This window comes from Engystomops pustulosus, chromosome 6 (assembly GCF_040894005.1).
Source record: "Engystomops pustulosus chromosome 6, aEngPut4.maternal, whole genome shotgun sequence".
NCBI lineage: Eukaryota > Metazoa > Chordata > Amphibia > Anura > Leptodactylidae > Engystomops > Engystomops pustulosus.
Genome location: NC_092416.1, coordinates 177,494,155 through 177,502,413, shown reverse-complemented (window position 1 = coordinate 177,502,413; position 8,259 = coordinate 177,494,155).

The window sequence follows — 8,259 nt, the reverse complement described above, 5'->3', positions numbered from 1 at the left end:
CTGACACTAGAGATTTGGACTTTACTCCTTTGACAGCAGGAATAACAGAGGAGGAGGTTAAAGAGGCCATTGATAAGTTACATCTGAAGAAGGCACCAGGTCCTGATGGAATAACATGTGAATTCTATAAGAAGTTCAGAGATCTCTTAGCTCCAATCCTTGTGGATGTTTTTACCAATTGTCTAGAAAATCACCTGATGCCTCCATCCATGAGAGTGTCCTCCCTTATTCTGCTGTCCAAAGGTAAAGAGCCTAGTGACATCAAGAACTGGAGGCCGATCGCCCTCTTGAATGTCGACAGGAAGATTCTGGCAAAAATTCTATTTTCTAGGTTAGTCTGTTTGTCCCCGGCACTGTTGGCAGGCTCTCAGTACGGCACAGTAAGAGGGCGGAACATCTCTGGAGCAGTCATCTCGATAAGGGAGATGTTTGAGAGATGTAAAGCTCTGAGGTGTGGGAGATATGTTGTAGGTCTGGACCAGGCTAAGGCCTTTGACAGGGTTGATCATGATTATCTATGGGCCACTTTGTCAAAGTACGGTATTCCGGGACAATTTATAGATTGGCTGAGAACTTTGTATAGAGAGGCGGAGAGCTTTCCTCTGATCAATGGTTGGCAGGGGGACACTTTCGGAGTAGAGGCAGGGGTGAGACAGGGTTGCCCCCTGAGTCCACTGCTGTATGTGTTTGCCATAGACTTGTTTCTGCGATCACTGCAGCGGTGTGATTTTCGGGGGGTGCCGGTCCCCCATTGCCTGCCTTTGAAGGTAGTCGCCTACGCGGATGATGTGACTGTGGTGATATCTGAACCTCGTGAGGTGGAGATGTTGTCTGCAGCCATCAGAAGTTACTCAGAGGCCTCCGGGTCTCTGGTCAACCTAGAGAAGAGTCAGGCTTTCTGGACATTGGATACTGCTCCTGGTTTTGATCTGCCACAGTTCGCCAAGGCCTCCACCCATATCAAGATCCTTGGGGTGAAATTCGGGAGGGAAGATAATGCCAAACTAAATTGGGAAGAGAAGTTGGATACCGGAAATGTAAAGGTTCAGCGATGGAAGAACTGGAGGCTGACCTATAGAGAAAGGGTTACTCTGATGAAGACTTACCTGGTCCCTGTCTTCCTCTACGTCTCTGTCGTCTTTCCTTTGCCAGAATCTTTCTCCGCTAGGCTCTTTAGCCTGTTCTTCCAGCTTTTATGGGGGAACAGGTTGAACCCAGTAAAAAGAGGGATCACCTACCTGCAGAGGAGAGAGGGTGGGCTGGATATGTTAAATCCGAGGGTTTTCTTTGACTCCATGTTTCTGAAAGTTAATTTTGGTTGCCTGGACTCAAACAATGGTCTCCTGTGGGTAAGTAGTGTCAGGGACTGGATATTGCCTTTTGCAGAGTCTTGGGTGCGAGGCGGCAGTCTCAAGAGGGGCCGATGGACTCCTGGCTTCCTCCCCCAGTATCTGGTATATGGTCTGAAGTGTGTCAGGATGTGGAAGCTGGAGAAGTCCTACATTGTCAGTAACACCAGGAGAGATCTCTATACTAGGATATGTCGGGCTTTCTACCACTCCCCACTTGCTCTCAGAGACTGTGTGACCACCACCTTACAGAAGAGTCTCAGGTTCCTCAATGCGAAGCGACTTCCCCCCAAGTTGTTTGATATCTCTTGGTTGTCACTACATGGGAAGTTATTTGTGAGAGGGAACCTAAAGTTTGTGAGTGTGGCAGATAGGAAGTTTCCACTGGGGTGTCAGCAGGAGGAGACGATGGAGCATTTCATCTCTGAGTGCTGGGGAGGGAGGAAGATCTGGAAGGAAGTGTCTGACCTGCTGAACATCCCGAGGCTGCAATTCCTCCAGTACCCGGACGTCATCTATGGCGTCCCATCTCCAGATGGTAATATAGATCCGGGAACCATGTATCTCATAATAACAGTGATAAAGTATTACCAATGGCATGCTAGAACCCGGGTGTCCCTGCATAGTGAGGACTATAACTACATGGCTGTGGTATCCCAAATATTGTCTGAGCTAAGGTGGATAAAATCACTGGAAATCAGGAAAGACCAGAGAAATAGGAAATTATGGAGGAAAGTGTCTGGGGTTTAATTTCTATATATATTGAATTTACATTTAACTTTTTCCTTTCCAGCAGCAGCAGCTATGGACACTATAAGTTAAATTTACTTTGAGTTAATATTTTGAATACTAATTGTACATACAGAAGAATGTATTTATGATTTTGTATTTTGTTTAATTGTATTTTTGTTGGTTTTCACAATAAAAATTGCCCCCTGTGTACAAGAATATAACTACTATAATACTGCCCCCTATGTACAGGAATATAACTACTATAATACTGCCCCCTATGTACAAGAATATAACTACTATAATACTGCCCCCTATGTACAGGAATATAACTACTATAATACTGCCCCCTATGTACAAGAATATAACTACTACACTACTGCCCCCTATGTACAAGAATATAACTATTATAATACTGTCCCCTATGTACAAGAACATAACTACTATAATACTGCCCCCTATGCACAAGAATATAACTACTATAATACTGCCCCCTATGTACAGGAATATAACTACTATAATACTGCCCCCTGTGTACAAGAATATAACTACTATAATACTGCCCCCTATGTACAAGAATATAACTACTATGATACTGCCCCCTATGTACAGGAATATAACTACTATAATACTGCCTCCTATGTACAAGAATATAACTACTATAATACTGCCCCGTATGTACAAGAATATAACTGCTATAATACTGCCCCCTATGTACAGGAATATAACTACTATAATACTGCCTCCTATGTACAAGAATATAACTACTATAATACTGCCCTCTATGCACAAGAATATAACTACTATAATACTGCCTCCTATGTACAAGAATATAACTACTATTATACTGCCCCCTATGTACAGGAATATAACTACTATAATACTGCCCCCTGTGCACAAGAATATAACTACTATAATAATGCCCCCTATGTACAAGAATATAACTACTATAATACTGCCCCCTATGTACAAGAAAATAACTACTATAATACTGCCCCCTATGTACAGGAATATAACTACTATAATACTGCCCCGTATGTACAAGAATATAACTACTATAATACTGCCCCCTATGTACAAGAATATAACTACTATAATACTGCTCCCTATGTACAGGAATATAACTACTATAATACTGCCCCCTATGTACAAGAATATAACTACTATAATACTGCCCCCTATGTACAGGAATATAACTACTATAATACTGCCCCCTATGTACAAGAATATAACTACTTTAATACTGCCCCCTATGTACAAGAATATAACTACTATAATACTGCCCCCTATGTACAAGAATATAACTACTATAATACTGCCTCCTATGTACAAGAATATAACTACTATAATACTGCCCCCTATGTACAGGAATATAACTACTATAATACTGCCCCCTATGTACAAGAATATAACTACTATAATACTGCCCCCTATGTACAGGAATATAACTACTATAATACTGCCCCCTATGTACAGGAATATAACTACTATAATACTGCCCCCTATGTACAAGAATATAACTACTTTAATACTGCCCCCTATGTACAAGAATATAACTACTATAATACTGCCCCCTATGTACAAGAATATAACTACTATAATACTGCCTCCTATGTACAAGAATATAACTACTATAATACTGCCCCCTATGTACAGGAATATAACTACTATAATACTGCCCCCTATGTACAAGAATATAACTACTATAATACTGCCCCCTATGTACAGGAATATAACTACTATAATACTGCCCCCTATGTACAGGAATATAACTACTATAATACTGCCCCCTATGTACAAGAATATAACTACTATAATACTGCCCCCTGTGTACAAGAATATAACTACTATAATACTGCCCCCTATGTACAAGAATATAACTACTATAATACTGCCCCCTATGTACAAGAATATAACTACTATAATACTGCCCCCTATGTACAAGAATATAACTACTATAATACTACCTCCTATGTACAAGAATATAACTACTATAATACTACCCCTATGTACAAGAATGTAACTACTATAATACTACCCCTATGTACAAGAATATAACTACTATAATACTGCCCCCTGTGTACAAGAATATAACTACTATAATACTGCCCCCTATGTACAGGAATATAACTACTATAATACTGCCCCCTATGTACAGGAATATAACTACTATAATACTGCCCCCTATGTACAGGAATATAACTACTATAATACTGCCCCCTATGTACAAGAATATAACTACTATAATACTGCCCCCTATGTACAGGAATATAACTACTATAATACTGCCTCCTATGTACAGGAATATAACTACTATAATACTGCCCCCTATGTACAAGAATATAACTACTATAATACTGTTCCCTATGTACAAGAATATAACTACTATAATACTGCCCCCTATGTACAAGAATGTAACTACTATAATACTGCCCCCTATGTACAAGAATATAACTACTATAATACTGCCCCCTATGTACAAGAATATAACTACTATAATACTGCCCCTATGTACAGGAATATAACTACTATAATACTCCCCCCTATGTACAGGAATATAACTACTATAATACTGCCCCCTATGTACAAGAATATAACTACTATAATACTGCCCCCTATGTACAAGAATATAACTACTATAATACTGCCCCCTATGTACAAGAATATAACTACTATAATACCCCCCCTATGTACAGGAATATAACTACTATAATACTGCCCCCTATGTACAGGAATATAACTATTATAATACTGCCCCCTATGTACAGGAATATAACTACTATAATACTGCCCCCTATGTACAAGAATATAACTACTATAATACTGCCCCCTATGTACAAGAATATAACTACTATAATACTGCCCCCTATGTACAAGAATATAACTACTATAATACCCCCCCTATGTACAGGAATATAACTACTATAATACTGCCCCCTATGTAGAAGAATATAACTACTATACTACTGCCCCCTATGTACAAGAATATAACTACTATAATACTGCCCGCTATGTACAAGACTATAACTACTATAATACTGCCCCCTATGTACAGGAATATAATTACTATACTACTGCCCCCTATGTACAAGAATATAACTACTATAATACTGCCCGCTATGTACAAGAATATAACTACTATAATACTGCCTCCTATGTACAGGAATATAATTACTATAATACTGCCCCCTATGTACAGGAATATAACTACTATAATACTGCCCCCTATGTACCAGAATATAACTACTATAATAATGCCCCCTATGTACAAGAATATAACTACTATAATACTGCCCCCTATGTACAAGAATATAACTACTATAATACTGCCCCCTATGTACAGGAATATAACTACTATAATACTGCCCCCTATGTACAAGACTATAACTACTATAATACTGCCCCCTATGTACAGGAATATAACTATTATAATACTGCCCCCTATGTACAGGAATATAACTACTATAATACTGCCCCCTATGTACAGGAATATAACTACTATAATACTGCCCCCTATGTACAAGAATATAACTACTATAATACTGCCCCCTATGTACAGGAATATAACTACTATAATACTGCCCCCTATGTACAAGAATATAACTACTATAATACTGCCCCTATGTACAAGAATATAACTACTATAATACTGCCCCCTATGTACAAGAATATAACTACTATAATACTGCCCCCTATGTACAGGAATATAACTACTATAATACTGCCCCCTATGTACAAGAATATAACTACTATAATACTGCCCCTATGTACAAGAATATAACTACTATAATACTGCCCCCTATGTACAAGAATATAACTACTATAATACTGCCCCTATGTACAAGAATATAACTACTATAATACTGCCCCCTATGTACAAGAATATAACTACTATAATACTGCCCCCTATGTACAGGAATATAACTTCTAATAATATAACCTACCTACCCAATACTTACCTGCTTACACCTACCTGCCCTACACTAGATGATAACACCAATCCTTCCCTACACTACATGTGTATACCTACCTCCACTACTCCATGTGCTTACACCTACCTGCACTGCCATACCTGGTAACTTCTACTTGGCCCACACTTTCTGTCCCTACACTACCTGCTGATACTTACCTGCTGATGTCCTCCTCCTTCGGTTCATTCAAGTTTTTTCCCACCTGGCAGTGGCTGGTGACTTGTGTACCTACCTGGCATGTTAGGTTATTACGCCATATAACAGCCGGTCAGTGTGTTTATCCCCCTTCACCTGCTTTCGCTCTTTCCTCCATCTCCCCCCATTTCTTATTCTAATGATTTTCTCTACATGCACCTTATATAAAGGAGACCCCCGGGCGAGCGGCTGCGGGCGCAGACATAACATCTGCCCCATTTTGTGTTTTTTTGATAATTCGTCACTGGTCCCCGGAAACTGTACAATCCATTTATCTTAAAAGGTTCATCCAGATCCTCCTTGTTCATGAATACAATATTACACGGTGTACACTGACACATGACCGTTATTAGATAGAAATCTGCATAAACGTCTACATGAAATGTTGTTACAGGTGAAGACTCTTGTTAGTCACACAGGTAGGTGCACAGGTAAGTGACCCCGAGCCTCCGGCTGGATCCCATTCTCCTGCACTTATCAGGGTCAGATCTTTCTTCTGGAGTAAATATTTAACCCAAATTCCTGATTGTTAACTATATGAAGAAGGAAGAGGCACTGGTGAGGAGTACGAGCAGCGCTGGGGCCCGGAGCCACACACAAGGTAAGGGGGGGACCTCTACAAGTTTGGGGAGGGTGCGGGGCCCCCCTATAGAGGATCTTGTGGGGCCCCTGGAACCCACGGTATATTCCCCCTACATGTCTGCTATGGTCTCCTGGAATAAATCTTTTGCTCTGGTTGATCAACATCCAACATTGGGGCACATTTAGTTACCCGGTCCCGTCGCGATCCCTGCGGTGCATTGTCCGATGAGGATTCGGGTTTGCCGGGATTCACTAAGGTTGTGCGCCCGATGTCCACTAGGTGTCGCTGCTGCACCGAGGTCCGCCGGAGTTCACCTTCTTCTTCCCGGTGCATGTGAGTGCTGATCTTGCGACACAATTCCGTTTTTAAATTCCACGGTTTTTCCAAATCCGTCGGGTTGTCCGACGGCCATGCCCACGATTTCTGTCGCATGCAAGCCGGCGCCGATGCACCACTATCCGATCGCGTGCGCCAAAAACCCGGGTCAACAATCACAAAACCCGACAAAAGTGCATCGTCCGGACAACAGGGACATTACCTTTGGGGGTGCAGAGGGCTTTGGGGCTACAAGTGACCTCTAACCTGTACAGAGAGACTGGATTGTATAGAATACATTATAGCTGGGGGCCCGGCGGCTCTCTATGACCCTGGGCCCCCCCCTGGGCACCCCCTGCCTGGTTCCCCCCTGTGACCTTCAGTGTATGCAGGTTATTCCTAGTCTCTCCACCAGTGATGAAGGTGCACCTCCTCCTGTGTAACCTGCACCCATCAATCACCTTCCCCGTCTAGCACCAGTGACGGGGCACGTGTACCCCCCGGGGACATGTCCTAGACAACTGTCACCTCTCACTGACACACGTGTAACACTAATAACAGCAACGTGTGACCCGGACATAGACTAGATGATGACAATGTTTCCATTCACTGACAACAAGCAGAGGTTTTGTAAAGATCCTTTCACAAAGAGCAGATGATCTGCAAGTGTGGTCTCCTTCTAAAAAGGGGGCTGCTTACTCAGTACAGAAATAACTTCTCTTGATTATTTGGTTAGTAGCAGCAGGACTGTGAAATATAGATTCAGATTCCAGGATTGTAGTTACTGTGAGAGCGTCCTCACACTGCTGTGCTCTGTCCTCTCTGAATCTAGTGTTAGGTATTGTCCCTGGAAAAATATGTAATCATACTTTTGTGTACGTTGTACACAGACCTTCGTTAATGTTTTTATTAGCAGCAGGACTGTGATGTATGGATTTATATTCCGGGATTGTAGCTTCAGTGAGCGTGTCCTCACACTGCTGTGCTCTGTGCTCTCTGCAGCCAGTGTTATGTATTTCCAATGGGAGATGTATAATCAGACCTTTATGTATGTTTTTAGTAGCAGCAGGACTGTGACATATGGATTTCTATAGTAGCTTCTGGGGGATCGTGTCCT